We start from the raw sequence: 13,559 nt of genomic DNA, 5'->3' as shown, positions 1-13,559 counted from the left end.
AGCTTCTAACTCCAGAATCCACAGAGCACCACCCCAGAAACGCCAGTACGGTGTCAACAGTCTTCGAGACTTTCGCATCAAACAATGCGAGGAAACGAACGCTCCGCAGCCTTACCGAAGTCTACCAAGTAGCGACAATAAACCCATGGCGTGACACGGCTATTACCTTTAATGCCAGTGACGAACCTAAATTCCGGACAGCCCGAGCACCAGCTGCACTGGTCCTCAGTCCAATAGTGGAAGGCTTTCGACTTACAAAGGTACTCATGGACGGTGGCAGTGGATTGAACCTCATCTACGAGGAAACCCTGCGAAAAATGGAAATAGATTGGAGCCGCATTGAGCGAAGCAACACAACCTTTAGAGGGATAATCCCCAGTCGGGAAGCATGTTGTTCAGGAAAAATCACACTAGATGTGGTGTTCGGCACGCCGGATAATTACAGATCCGAGGAGGTCACATTTCAAGTGGCCCCGTTCAGCAGCGGATACCACGCTCTGTTAGGGCAAGAAGCATTCACAATTTTTCAAGCTATACCCCATTACGGGTACATGAAGCTCAAAATGCCCGGACCCAACGGAATCATCACTCTTGCTAGTGATCCGGACACAGCGCTTGCCGAAAACAAGATAGCCGCACTGGCCCTTGAGGCATTATCCGAAGCCCTAGCGGCCGAGGAACTAACTGTGTTGCGCTCCACGATGGACAGGGACGACGTGATACTCGACAAAAGATCCAAGTCCACCTCCTTCAAGCCGGCAGACGAAATAGTCAAGTTCCAAGTCCATCCAACGGACACTACAAAAAGTCCTCCATCGGGGCACAATTAAGCCCTGATGTAGACGCCGCACTAAGAGAATTCCTACATGAAAATTGGGACATTTTTTCCTGGCACCCTTCAGATATGCCAGGAATCCCACGCAGGCTGGCCAAGCACAGCCTGAACATCCTAAAAGGATTCAAGCCTGTTAAGCAGGCTCTTCGGTGTTTCTCTGAACCTAAGAGACAAGCCATGGGAGAGGAGCTAGCCAAACTACTGGAAGCCGGATTCATCAGAGATATAAAACATCCGGACTGGCTAGCAAACCTGGTAATGGTACCAAAGAAGGACAAATCCTGGCGCCTATGCATCGATTTCAAAGACCTAAATAAGGCCTGTCCAAAGGATCCCTTCCCCCTCCCCCGCATTGATCAAATCATCGACGCCACTACAGGACATGATTCATTGTGTTTCCTCGATGCATACTCTGGCTACCACCAAATCAAGATGGCAGAGTCAGACCAAGCCGCAACGGCATTCATCACCCCATACGGCCCATTCTGCTTCAACACAATGCCCTTCGGGCTCAAAAAGGCCGGCGCAACACATCAGCGCATGATTCAGACATGTCTGGCCAACTAGATTGACAAAACGGTTGAAGCGTACGTGGATGATGTGGTCGTTAAAACCAAGCACGTCGAAACTCTAATAGACGACTTGAGGCTCACGTTCGATAACCTCCGGACATATGACATTAGGCTTAACCCGGAAAAATGCGTTTTCGGCGTACCAGCCGGAAAGCTCTTGGGCTTCATCGTATCCGTTAGAGGAATTGAAGCAAACCCAGCCAAGATCCGAGCTCTGTCACAATTGGATATTCCAAAAGATCTCAAGAAAATACAAAAATTGACTGGATGTGTGGCAGCTCTAAGCCGCTTCATCTCCCGATTGGGGGAAAAGGCATTGCCCCTTTACCACCTCCTCCGGCGCACCGAACACTTCGAGTGGACGGATGCCGCCACGGCCGGACTCGAAGAAATAAAAGCCATACTGGCAACAAACCCTGTCTTGGCCGCGCCTAACATCGGCGAACCAATGTTGTTATACATCGCGGCAACTCACCAAGTTGTAAGCGCAGTCCTCGTTGTCGAACGAGAAACGGACGGACACAAATTCCCTGTCCAGAAACCAGTGTACTACGTGTACACTGTCCTCACTCCATGCAAGACCCGGTACCCGCATTACCAAAAGATAGCATACGCAGTGTTCATGGCATCCCGGAAGCTACGACACTACTTTCAAGAGTGTTCGATAACAGTAGCCTCCGAAGTACCGCTTAACGATATCATAAACAACCGCGACGCAACGGGCCGGATTGCCAAATGGGCCATTGAGCTCCTCCCGTTCGACATAACATATAAGCCACGGCGAGCCATCAAGTCGCAAGCCTTGGCCGACTTTGTCGCTGAATGGACTGAAGCAGAACTCCCTAAAGAGTACGGCACATATTCCAACTGGACCATGCACTTTGACGGCTCCAAAATGCTGGCGGGTCTGGGGGCTGGCATCGTCCTGACGTCCCCAATAGGAGATACAGTCCAATATGTACTCCAGATAATGTATACGGACTCCAACAATGCAGCCGAATACGAGGCCCTTCTACATGACCTCCGGATGGCAGTCTCCATGGGCATTCAACGCCTAGAGGTGCGTGGGGATTCAAACCTCCCAATATCCCAAATAAACGAAGACTTTGATGCCAAAGATCCGAAAATGGCAGCTTATCGCAACACCGTCCTAAATATGTCAGCTCGGTTCGAAGGGCTGGAATTCCACCATATAGCCCGGGAAAATAATTAGGCAGCAGACGTCCTGGCACGCATCGGCGCAAAGCGAGATGCAGTCCCCCCCAACATTTTCCTGGAAAGGCTACTCAAGCCATCCGTACAGTGGGAAGGGGACTCCGGAAATAACAATCCGGACATGGCCGCATCACCTGACCCCGAACACCCTGACACAACGGAAGACTTCGTCAATGAGGTCACACCCTCAGCCCACGTAATAATGGCAGTAATTGCCCCGTGGATAGAACCATTCTTAGCCTACTTAACTAGGCAGGAACTTCCCGAGGACCAAAATGAGGCACGCTGCATAGTGCGGCGATCTAAAGCCTATAAAGTCCATGAAGGAGAGCTTTACAAGAAAAGCACCATCGGAGTCCTTCAAAGGTGTATCTCCGAAGAGGAAGGGCGGAACCTTCTGGCTGAAATTCACACTGGACTCGGCGGGCACCACGCCACAGCCCGAGCCCTTGTGAGCAAGGCCTTCCATACCAGATTTTATTGGCCGACGGCCCGGGCAGACGCTCAGGACTTGGTCCAGTGATGCGTCTTGCCAATTATTCGCTAATCAAAGCCACATGCCGCCTACCGCCCTACAAACCATACCCATTACCTGGCCTTTTGCGGTCTGGGGGCTTGACATGGTTGGACCCCTTAAAGGAGGAACCCACAAGCAAAAGTATCTAGTGGTCATGGTGGACAAATTCACCAAATGGATAGAGGCCAAGCCTGTTAAGATGGCCGAATCCGGACCGGTGATAGACTTCATATCCTGGGTTGTACACCGTTACGGCGTCCCCCACGGCATCATTAATGACAACGTCACAAACTTCACGGCCGATGAAGTTAAACTCTGGTGCAAAAACATGGGCATTAAGCTCGATTACGCTTCAGTCTATCACCCACAAACTAACGGTCAAGTCGAGCGAGCCAACGGTCTAATCATGAGCGGCATCAAACCCAGATTAGTGTGATCCCTCAAGGAATCTAACACGCACTGGGTATAGGAGCTCGACTCCGTACTCTGGGGGCTGCGGACCATGCCGAATCACACTACCGGATTCACGCCATTTTTTATGGTATACGGCGCAGAGGCAGTCCTGCCCTGCGACATAATTCATGACTCACCTCGCGTGCGCATGTACGAAGAAAGAGAAGCCGAGCTCGATCGGCAGGACAGCTTGGACGCATTGGAGGAGGAGCGCGACATGGCAAAAGCTCGTTCCGCATTCTATCAACAGCAGGCTCGAAGATATCAAAGCAGAGAAGTACGGGCCAAAACTTACAATGTTGGCAAACTAGTTCTACGCCTGCCGGACAAGAAAAAGGACAAACTCAAGCCCAAATGGGAGGGTCCCTTCATAATCGACCAAGTCCTGACTGGTGGAGCGTACCGTCTGCGAAACACATCGGACAACCGACTCTAGCCGAACCCATGGAACGCAGCACGCCAACGAAGATTCTACGCCTAGCGCCGGACTCTGTGTTCGTCTCCTTCCTCTCTCACCTTCCTTTTTTTTAAATTTAGCTACCTGGTATTTCTCTCCTTCTTCCTCCCTTTTTCTCCCAAGCCTTTAGGGGCTTGCTTGCGTGTTGTTCGCACATAATTGACGCGCCACCCGCGCTCATTATACCTGGGGGCTTCTTTATCAGAAGCTTATATACACAGGCCTCATGCCCAAAACATGTGTGTCACTTTTGCATGAACCTTTTATGCACCATTATATGCATCAATATGACTTAAGTTTTGGCCAAGCTGGGTTGCCTGGCTCCTGTGCTTACCCCTACGTTCCCGTTTGTTCGGCTAAGTGGTAAAGGGAGCACCTCTGCGATTGTTACTGTCGGGTCAGCCGGATGTGTACCTCAGACTAGGTGAAGCCGAAAGCTAGCGTTCTTAAGGGAATATTCGGTCGGCGAACTAAAAGATGATTTTTCACTTATTTATTTATCTGCCCCCAGATGCTTTTCTGCTTTTTTACGCAGTCCGGATATGCACTTTAGGGCATGCCTCCCAGGGAAAGGAACCCCTAACGGAACTATTCTCCCTGGAAGATGTTTCTTACTATCCATGTAATATAACATAACTAGTTGGGCACTTGTCTGCTAAAGCACTTATGACCCCTACGCCTGGTCTCCATGCATGCCCCGGTTCTTACATAACCGAGAGGGTATTCGGACACACTCCGGACTATCGGGTCCAGAGGTTGAAGCGAAAAGGTCTGCAATGACAAATGATCTACAATCCGGCTAGAAGGCATTTTACATGTCATTTTAAATTACATAGTCAATTTGACTGGGTATATTCTTCTTCAATACCATCCAACAGGCCGTCTAATTTACAGTCCTGTTGGGAATACTTGGCGGCTAGCTCTACCTGGCCATACACTAAACTGACAGGGATCTCCTTCCCGTCGGGCCCCACAGGGCCGACCACGGCCATGTGGTTTGGGTCAGCCTTCGTGTACCGCGTCTTCACCATGGCCCAGGCCTCCCTGGCGCCTTGACGGCAGGCTGATATCTTCCATAATCGGACGCGCTGCCACACTCCCTTCAGCTTCTTTGCAAGCTGTCCAAGGCCTTCGGGCAGGGAGAGGGATGGCCACAAAGCCTGGACGACGCCTTGCATCGCCTACCGAACTCGTTCGTGTAGTTGCAATAGCTCGGGGAGAAGGTCCCCCGCAGAACCGGGCATTTCCTTCGCAGGCCGACCTGTCAGCATATCTGCAGACATAGCTCTGTCAATCGACTTCCTCGCCGAACTCTTTTTTGAAGATTCGTTTAAGCACTTACTAAAAATGCCGCGTTGAAGTCGCCGATTCTCCTTTACGGAATCAGACAGCTGAGCACGAACATCCTTTAGTTCCTCGCTCAGCTGGGTATTGGTGTCTTGAAGCTTGTTCTTCTCTTACCTCACCCTCGTCAGCATGCTCTCGCCGGCCTTGAACTGGCATAGGAGTTATTGCTTGTTCGGATTCACTCCGGCCCCATCTGCATTGTTATTGTCAGAATTGCACACATGCCGCACTTCACAACAGAATTATCTTTCGAAGCATATATTACCTGAGGGGGTTCCCTTGGCATTCTCTGAAGCGACCATTGCGGCCTCAAGTTGGGCCTTGCTCTCTTCCAGCTCCTGGGACAGTTGCGTATTCTTTTTTGTAAGATCCTGCATAACATATGATCCTTAAATCAGTTATCTTAACTGTTTCAAGTCTCGGGGGCTACTGACATATATAACCATCAGATTTACTCACCCATATGTCTTTCACATACTGCTCTGTGGCTCTGGCTAGACCATTTTGAGCGGCACAGAGGTACGCATCTCCTGTATTAAAGGCGTCCAATGCCTCTTGGGAAAAGCATGCGTCAGGAAGAACAGTCCGGCGACGCCTGTGGTTCATGGCACTCTCCACCTCTGAATGGGTGGCAGATAGCCCGTCCGCGTCCTTTGTCGGAGGAACGTCCGGTGCATGCCTCGTGTTCGCCTCCGCTTCCGGACCTGGCCTTGAGGCCTGGCCGGTGGATATAGTCCAGCGGGCGCTCTTCTTCCTGGGGGAGCATGAGCGTTAGTATGCCGTGAGGGCATAAACCCTAGGCGTTAAAATTGCACGCCGTACCGTTGCACCGGCGTCTCGATCCAGTCCGCACTTCTCTTTAGCCCGCCTGGCTTCAATGGCCCTTGTTGGCTACCCACCACGGGCCCGGCCCTCCGCCTCAAGGATTTCCCCTGCAAAACGAAACACTATTGGTTTACGGCAATCAAAATAAGCATGGATGGATCCTCTTGAAAGTACTGGGATTTCGGTCTCGGTTACCTTTGAGGCTGGAAGTAGTCCGGGATAATCGGCCGTAATAGCCACTAAGGTGTTGTCCTTACTCAATTGATGAAACACCCCATCAATTAGCTCCACACATAAGTCCGGGTCCTCTTGGGAGTCCGGATCGAGGGACCGTTCTGGGTCCTCGGGTTGTGGAGGAGGGCTGTTCATCTCCTTCACAGTCTGGCGCAGCTCCTGCGTTAACATTGCTAGACTAAGTACTCAATTATGGGAATTTCGAAAGCGGGTAGGCAAGTGAAAGTGTTCGCTCACCCAGCTTGGAGGAATGTACATGGAGAATCCGCCCCGTGGGTTGACACGGAGGAATTCCTCTTCTTCTCCCTTTTACAAAGCGGATAAGATCTTCGTTAGAGTGGCAGCCGAATCCGGCCCCTTGCGACCGCACCGGGTGGCATCGTCCTCCCCGTTGAAATCCCACATGGGGTGGCCTCTATGCTGAAGCGGCTGCACCCCCCGCATAATGCATGTGGCCATGACCTCGATCATGGTCAATCCGGAATGAGCCAACAATCTTATCCGGCTCATCAGGTAAAGGACGTCCCTATCAGTTTCCCTTTGAGGGTTCCGTGGGCGCCAGCTCAGGCGTTTCTTCAACGGAGCGTTATTAAACTCAGGGAGGCCGATCCGTACAGGGTCTGGCAGGGGGACGTCATCTATATAAAACATTCTAAAGGCCAGTCCTCGGACGCCTTCTTTGGGGTTCCGGAGAGATATCCGGTCCCGGCGATGCTCCATAGTTCGGCTCCGCCCACTTGATAAATCGACCCCTCCTGAGAACGGGGTACAAGGCAGAACAACTTCTTCCACAGCGCGAAATGGGCCTCGATGCCCAAAAACAGCTCGCAGAGGGCCACGAAGCCCGCAACATGCAGTATGGAGGCAGGCGTGAGGTTGTGTAGCTGGAGGCCGTAGAACTCCAGTAGCCCTCGGAGAAACGGATGAATTGGAAATCCGAGTCCTCTTATTAAATAAGGGACCAGGCATACCCGCTCTCCTTGGGAGGGATTGGGGACGCTCTCCGCTTGCTCTCCGCCGCTATAGGTTGCAATCCCGGCTCGAACTGGGACCATATATGCTGGGGGGAGGAGCCCCTTGGATTGGAGCACTACTAGCTCGCTATGCTGGACGAAACACCACTCCCAATCTCCGGGCCGAGGGCTGGAGAGGCAAGAGGAGGGGTTGCATCGACCGGCCATGGTGGAATGGATCTCTGTCGAAGGCGCTCTGATGAATGCTCGCGGAGGGAAGATGGTGTGAATTGGATCTAAATCCCTGTCTCTTTTATGGGCGGCTCATTTACGCGGCTAGGAGGGTAAATGAAAAGACTCCCTGGCTTTTCGCATTCGTTTGACACGTGGAAGATGGTCATTATTGGGCACAGAAGCTGAGGAGTACAGCATGCACTAGAAGCCGGACACTATTCGACAGGTACATGGAATTTGGAAAAGAACCCGCCTTGCAATGTCGAAGACAAACTTGCGCACCGGGCTCATCGCCATTGAAGCCTGGTTCGGGGGCTACTGAGGGAGTCCTGGATTAGGGGGTGTCCGGATGGCCAGACTGTGACCTTTGGCTGGACTCCCGGACTATGAAGATACAAGATTGAAGACTTCGTCCCGTGTCTGGATAGGACTTTCCTTGGCGTGGAAGGCAAGCTTGGCGATTCGACATGAAGATCTCCTCCCGTTGTAACCGACTCTGTGTAACCCTAGCCTTCTCCGGTGTCTATATAAACCGGAGAGTTTTAGCCCGTAGGATGAACAACAATCATACCATAGGTTAGCTTCTAGGGTTTAGCCTCTCTGATCTTGTGGTAGATCAACTCTTCTACTACCCATATCATCAATATTAATCAAGCAGGAGCAGGGTTTTACCTCCATCGAGAGGGCCCGAACCTGGGTAAAAACATCGTGTCCCTTGTCTCCTGTTACCATCCGCCTAGACGCACAGTTTGGGAGCCCCTACCCAAGATCCGCCAGTTTTGACACCGACAGTTGGCTTTTTTAAAGATGTCATGTCTGCTGGGTCAACATTGTCCTTGTAAAATTTTAACTCTTCCGTCGCACAAACCGACTTAGCATAAGCCGCGTCACCTTCTTCACATTCCAGAGCCACCTTCCGGCTCCCGTGCACCGTAATGGTTCCCTTATGACCCGCCATCTTGAGCTGCAAGTACACATAACACGACCGTGCCATGAATTTGGCGTAAGCCAGTCGCCCGAACAGAGCATGATACGGGCTCGTGATCTTGACTACTTCAAACGTCAATTTCTCCGCTCTGGAGTCATATTCATCCTCAAAGGCTACCTCCAATTTGATCTTGCCGACTGGATATGCGACTTACCGGGTACAAGTCCATGGAAAACAGTGTTGGACTGCTTAAGGTTCTTATCAGTTAGCCCCATGCGATGGAAGGTCTCGTAATAGAGAATATTGATGCTGCTGCCTCCATCCATGAGCACTTTGGTGAATTTGTATCCACCCACTTGAGGGGCCACCACCAGGGCTAAGTGACCCGAATTGTCAACCTGGGGAGGATGATCCTCTCTACTCCATATGATAGGCTGCTCAGACCACCTCAAATAACGAGGAATTGCTGGCTCAACCGCATTTACAGCCCTCTTATGAAGCTTCTGGTCTCGTTTACATAAATTGGTGCTAAACACATGATATTGCCCACTGTTCAGCTGATTTGGATTGCTCTGGTATCCACCTTGCTGCTGTTGCTGACCGCCCTGGCCAGATTATTGGTTATATCCACCTTGGTTGCCCTGGGAACTTTGGAAATTGGGATTTGACCCGCCACTCGGGCCATGAAAACTGCCGCCACCTGAGCCGCCACCCTGCCCATTGTTACCATCAAACATGTTGGAATTTTTAAAGGCCTTCATGATCGTACAGTCCTTCCACAAATGGGTAGCTGGCTTTTGCTGAGTGTCGTGTCTCGGATAGGGCTCGTTCAACAATTGCTCAAGTGTGGGGCCTGACCCGCCAGATCGGGGAGGTGGCCTCCCTTTGCGCCGTTGGTTATTACCCTGCGCGCTGGTGTCAGCCACGAAATCCAAACTGCCGTCAGCCTTACGTTTATAACCTTCTTGATTTATCGGGTTGTGCTTAGGGCCCTTCTGTTGTCGTTCTTCTTTCCCTTCCCTGCCTTGTCATCATCAGACTCGGGATCCTTGGTACTATCAGAATTAGCGTAGTTAACTAGAGCTGCCATCAGTGTACCTATATCATTAGACTCGCATTTGAGCCGCCCCAGCTTTTGTTTCAGAGGCAAGAAACGGCAATTTTTCTCCAACATTAACACTGCAGAACCGGCATCCATCTTATCAGAGGAATGTATTATGGCTTTAACTCGGCGCACCCAATGGGTTGTAGACTCGCCCTCTTCTTGCTTGCAATTCGTCAGATCCACAATCGACATGGGCTGCTTGCACGTATCTTTGAAGTTCTAGATGAACCGGGCTTTTAGCTCCGCCCATGAGCTGATTGAATTAGGTGGCAGGCCTTTCAACCAGGTGTGGGCGGTTCCATCCAACATCCTTATGAAGTACTTAGCCATTGCAGCATCACTAACCTCCAACAGCTCCATAGCCATCTCGTAACTCTCAATCCATGCCTCGGGCTGTAAGTCGGCTGTGTAATTCGGCACCTTCCTGGGTCCCTTAAAGTCATTGGGTAAACGCTCGTTACGTAGAGCCGGCACCAGACAGGGGACTCCTCCGGTCCTGGTGGCTACGCCTGCCTCGATATAAGTCGTCGGATAAACCGGATACGGCTGGTAAGTCGTCAATTGAGCCGCCTACTCAGCCGCCTGTTGAACCGCCCGTTCAGCCTCTTGCCATAGTCTGTCTTGATCTACCAAGTTAACAGCCTCATGATGCGCCGGGTTAAGCCCACCTGGCTGGTCACGGCATCTAACATTGCTTGAAACGGGTGTGCCTGCTATAACTTGGGCTTCGGCTTGGATGATGGGTCGAGTGGATCCTGTCCCGACTGTATGAGTACGCCTCCTGCTGTGTCAAGGCCGTCTGAAGAAGTTCTCTGACCCGGAGGGTTTCAACCGCCACCGTAGAGTCGCCATCAATCGGGAGAGCCGCCAATCGTGTCACTGCTGCTATCATGTTCTCCAATGGGTTAGAATAGTGACCCGGGGGTGTGGGTACATACTGAGGCGGTGCCATGTTTACGCGGGGAGGTCCCATCACCGGCGGCTGAACCGGCGCGCCGTCCCCGGGTGTCGCAACATGGTCTGCTCTTGTGCACGGAGGGAGCCACGACGGGTTGCCTGTACGCGGGGAAAGCCACGGTGGGTTACTGGGCCCTGCCCCTGGCATGTGAAAAAGATTCCGAGGATCATAAACCGGGGGGAGTCGAGACTAAGTCTTCTGATGCCTTCTCCTCATGACCTCGTTAGTCGCGTTTTGGTCCTACGTGAGCCGCAAGGTATGTGCCTGGATCTGCTGAGCCTGAAGATCCAAAGCCGCTCGCTCTGCGGTTATCCTGACATCTTCTGCTGCCAGGTCTTCCTTAGCCTGCGCCATATCCAATTTTAACTGTGCCACCTCTGCATCATGGCGCACCTGATCTGCCGGATTGACTACGGCGGTCAATAGGGTAGTCAGCTTGTCTGTGAGATCCATCAACACCTGAGTCGGCGAGCGCACAGGGCCTCCCGCCCTGGCTGCCGTTGACCCGGAGGTTACGGCTGCTGCAGTTGTGGAGTCTTGGATGGGTTGTGTGCCAGCCATGAAGATCCTGACCCTGTTCGGTGGCTCGAGGCAATCCGGAATACTGCTGCCATAGGAACAGCCCCCAAGCCCGCCATCCTGCAGTTGATATAACAAATCTGTCTCACCGGTGGACGATTCACCATCGGAGTAGATGGCCGTCTCACCACCGGAGGAAGATCCTTCAGAGAGTCCTCCGTGGATGCATCCCACAAAGGCACGCTGCACCGCCGGCGGAGCCCTGGTGGGTCTCGCATGCTGAGCCGTCTCGACGAGGTCGGTGCAGATATCCGGCTTAGGGCCCGACTCGCCGATCTTGCCGATGAAGACATGGATTCCGCCGAAGGGTACCCGGTACCCGTACTCAATTGACCCGGCATCGGGGCCCCAGCCTGCATCGTCGATGTAGAGCTTGCCGCGATGACTCTTTTATCCGGCCCATGGCGTATCCCTTGAGCCCTTCGAAGCTGCCCTTCAAGAACTCGAATCCACCGTGCGCTGGCCCCATGGTGGGCGCCAACTGTCGTGGAATTGTCACGTCAGATGTCCTAAGGAACGGACTTCGTCGTGGAGCCATCGCAACTAGGAAGCTTGAAGGGGTTAATCGGGACAAGAGACACGAGGTTTATACTGGTTCAGCCCCTTACGGTGAAGGTAAAAGCCTACGATCCAGTTTTGAGTGGGATTGCTTATGTCTCAATAACGAGGGAGAAAATCGCTTGACCTAGCTCTCGAGTTGTTGTTACTTGGCCTGAACCGCCGCCGGGTCATCCCTTCATATACAAAGGTCGATGCCCAGCGGCTCTACAGAGTCCCGGCCGGCTTACAAATATTATCCGACTCGGTCTCTTAATATTTCTTGCCTTACAATACAAGTCACACCTATACGGCGGTTTATCACTATGGGCCTTAAGTCGCCTCTGGGCCTTGGGCCCTTACTAAGCCGCCATCTTCAACCTTGAGCGTTGGGCTTCAAGAATGCTTATAGGTATAACCCGGCCCCTCCTGGCGGGTCGTACCTAATAGTTATATCCCCAACAACTCACGTTCGACCTTTCGGTCTCTAGTGTTCCGAGACCATGTCTGTACATGCTAAGCTCGTCAAGTTAACCCAAGTATTTTGCATGTGCAAAACTGGCTTACACCCGTTGTATGTGAACGTAGAGTCTATCACACCCGATCAGCACAAGGTGCTTTGAAACGACGAACTTTAGCAACGGTGCATACTAGGGGAGAACACTTTTATCTTAAAATTAAGTGAAGGGATCATCTTATAATGTTATCGTCGTTCTAAGCAAAATAAGATGCATAAAGGATAAACATCACATGCAACCAAAATATGTGAAATGGTATGGCCATCATCATCTTGTGCTTTTGATCTCCATCTCCAAAGCAATGTCATGATCTTGATCGTCATCGGCATGACACCTTGATCTCCATCGTTGTGTCGAGGTCATCTCACGAACTATTGCTTCTACAACTATTGCTAATGCATAGCGATAAAGTAAAGCAATTACATGACGCTTAATGAATGACACGCAGGTCATACAATAATTAAAAGACAACCCTAAGGCTTATGTTGGTTGTTGATATTACAAAACATTATCATCTCATAAAACAACGTATATCACATCATGTCTTGACCATATCACGTCACAACATACCCTGCAAAAACAAGTTAGACATCTTCTACTTTGTCATTGCAAGTTTTACGTGCCTGCTATGGGCAACTAGCAAGAACCGTTATTACCTACGCAAAACCACAGAGGTGGCTATCAAGTTTGTTGTTTTAACCTTCTACAAGGACCAGCCGTAGTCAAATTTGATTCAACTCAAGTAGGAGAAACAAACACCTGCCAGCCACCTTTATGCAAAACAAGTTGCATGTCAGTCGATGGAACCGGTCTCATGTACGTGGACATGTAAGGTTGCCAGGCCGCTTCATCCCACAATACCGCTGAATCAAAATAAGACACTGGTGGTAAGCAGTATGAACATCACCGCCCACAACTCCTTTTTGTTCTACTCGCGCATATCATCTATGCATAGACCTAGCTCACGATGCCACAGTTGGGGAAAGTTGCATGGAAAACAAAAAAAAACTATGCACACCCAAGATCTATCCATGGAGATGCATAGCTATGGGAAGGGGGGAGTGTTTCTACTTACCCTCTAAACCGTTTAGCGGAAGCATTTATCAATGCGGTTGATGTAGTCGTACACTTTCACGATCCTCCCGATCAAGTACTGAGCGCACGACACCTCCGCGTTCAGCACACGTTCAGATCGATGACGTCCTCGCCTTCTCGATTCAGCAAGAGAGGCGAGGTAGTAGATGAGTTCCAGCAACATGATGGCATGGTGACTTTGGTGGTGAAACTATCCA

Source organism: Triticum dicoccoides, chromosome 2B (genome assembly GCF_002162155.2).
Source record: "Triticum dicoccoides isolate Atlit2015 ecotype Zavitan chromosome 2B, WEW_v2.0, whole genome shotgun sequence".
NCBI classification, from domain to species: Eukaryota; Viridiplantae; Streptophyta; class Magnoliopsida; order Poales; family Poaceae; genus Triticum; species Triticum dicoccoides.
Note: the sequence above shows the minus strand (reverse complement) of the source record.